The sequence below is a fragment of the Anastrepha obliqua genome, unplaced genomic scaffold, assembly GCF_027943255.1.
Source record: "Anastrepha obliqua isolate idAnaObli1 unplaced genomic scaffold, idAnaObli1_1.0 ptg000339l, whole genome shotgun sequence".
Classification (NCBI taxonomy): Eukaryota; Metazoa; Arthropoda; class Insecta; order Diptera; family Tephritidae; genus Anastrepha; species Anastrepha obliqua.
In genome coordinates, this window is record NW_026562335.1 from 15001 (window position 1) to 17500 (window position 2500).

Below are 2500 nucleotides of genomic sequence, written 5' to 3' on the forward strand. Positions count from 1 at the left end.
ATTCTTTTTATTCTTTTTCATTCAATTTGTGATCCATCAATTATATCATATTAAATATAATATATGATGGTACATTTTGTAATGTTTTTTCTTATTTTTTTCTTTTAAAAACCTTTAAACATGAAAATAAAAAGTTGTACTTATTATTCATTTGATTGAATGATAAGTTAATTTGTTCACAATAACAAAAGTGGTATATATTTATTATATTATTATATATACATAAAATGATTAAAAAAATACAAAATAATTGAATCATAATAAATACCACCACTGTATTATTGTTGAACTAAGACATTCGCAACTTAATAAAAATGTTTAGAGTTAAATATATTTGATATATATTATTGAAAGAAAATCAATTTATATATTATTAATATTATTTAATTTTACTCTTTCAATTAATATATGCAAAAAAAAAATTGACATTTGTTATAAATAAAAATAAATAAAAAAATACTCTAAGCGGTGGATCACTTGGCTCATGGGTCGATGAAGAACGCAGCAAACTGTGCGTCATCGTGTGAACTGCAGGACACATGAACATCGACATTTTGAACGCATATCGCAGTCCATGCTGTTATGTACATTAAATTCAATTTTAAAGTACTGCTTGGACTACATATGGTTGAGGGTTGTAAGACTATGCTAAATAAGTTGCTTATTCTTTTATAAAAATAATTGAATTTAAGCAAATGTGTATATTATTGGATTTTAAATAATTCATAATATTAATAGCAAAAAAAATAAAGATATATAATGAATTTTATTTATTATATATTCTTTAAAAAAAAAATCCTCTCAAATAAAATGAAATGATGAAAATATTGAATCTAAGTATTCTTTACAAAAAATTTTCATATTATTTATATATATATATAAAATAATAATTTATATATGTAATTAAAAGGAGGAATGTCTAGCATAAAAATTAAATTTTTTATTCTAGGATTGCCTCATTTTACATTATTATTATTTTTATATATTTACAATATATAAAAGGAGAAAAGAAAAATAGAGATGAAAAGATGATATAATTTTTTTATTAAATTGTGAGAAGATAAAAAAAGAATATTAAAACAACCTCAACTCATATGGGATTACCCCCTGAATTTAAGCATATTAATGAGGGGAGGAAAAGAAACTAACAAGGATTTTCTTAGTAGCGGCGAGCGAAAAGAAAATAGTTCAGCACTAAGTCACTTTGTCTATATGTCAAATGTGAGATGCAGTGTATGGAATATCTTAATATCTAGTATGAGAAATTAACGATTTAAGTCCTTCTTAAATGAGGCCATTTACCCATAGAGGGTGCCAGGCCCGTATAACGTTAATGATTACTAGAAAGATATTTCCAAAGAGTCGTGTTGCTTGATAGTGCAGCACTAAGTGGGTGGTAAACTCCATCTAAAACTAAATATAACCATGAGACCGATAGTAAACAAGTACCGTGAGGGAAAGTTGAAAAGAACTCTGAATAGAGAGTTAAATAGTACGTGAAACTGCTTAGAGGTTAAGCCCGATGAACCTGAATATCCATTATGAAAAATTCATCATTAAATAATTAAAAAAATAATGTGCATTTTTTTCATATAAGGACATTGTAATCTATTAACATAATAAAGTATTTATCAAAAGATCATTGGTGATATTAAGTTTATTTAAATTAATTTGCTTTTTAAGCATATTAACATAAAATAAATACTAATGATTTGATAAAGTGTTGATAGATTTTATTATATATAATGCTAAAATTCATTTTTTGAATTTTACAAAAAATTTAATATCTATGATATTAATATTTATTTGTATGCATTTATATGATTAACAATGCGAAAGATTCAGGATACCTTCGGGACCCGTCTTGAAACACGGACCAAGGAGTCTAACATATGTGCAAGTCATTGAGTTATATTAAACTTAATGGCATAATTAACTTAACTTAAATATAATGGGATTAATTTTTAGTCTATTTTTTAATAAATAGTCAATTAATTCAATCCCGGGGCGTTCCATATAGTTATGTATAATGATAATTTATTATTATTTATACCTCTAACTGGAGCGTACCTTGAGCATATATGCTGTGACCCGAAAGATGGTGAACTATACTTGATCAGGTTGAAGTCAGGGGAAACCCTGATGGAAGACCGAAACAGTTCTGACGTGCAAATCGATTGTCAGAATTGAGTATAGGGGCGAAAGACCAATCGAACCATCTAGTAGCTGGTTCCCTCCGAAGTTTCCCTCAGGATAGCTGGTGCATTTAAAAATTATATAAAATAATCTTATCTGGTAAAGCGAATGATTAGAGGCCTTAGGGTCGAAACGATTTTAACCTATTCTCAAACTTTAAATGGGTAAGAACCTCACCTTTCTTGATATGAAGGTTGAGGTTATGATATAATGTGCCCAGTGGGCCACTTTTGGTAAGCAGAACTGGCGCTGTGGGATGAACCAAACGTAATGTTACGGTGCCTAAATTAACAACTCATGCAGA

At 27.6% G+C, this 2500-nt stretch overlaps 1 non-coding gene and 1 pseudogene across 1 annotated transcript in view; both read left to right on the forward strand.

Annotated features, from left to right (window-relative positions):
• Positions 1–457: 457 nt before the first annotated feature.
• LOC129252698 (5.8S ribosomal RNA) lies at positions 458–638 on the forward strand (annotated as a pseudogene).
• A 442-nt stretch (positions 639–1080) lies between these two features.
• Positions 1081–2500, forward strand: part of LOC129252697 (large subunit ribosomal RNA) — a 3987-nt gene continuing 2567 nt past the window's right edge. The window contains exon 1 of the ribosomal RNA XR_008583591.1: positions 1081–2500. This exon is cut by the window's right edge and continues 2567 nt beyond it. This is a non-coding gene — a ribosomal RNA (large subunit ribosomal RNA).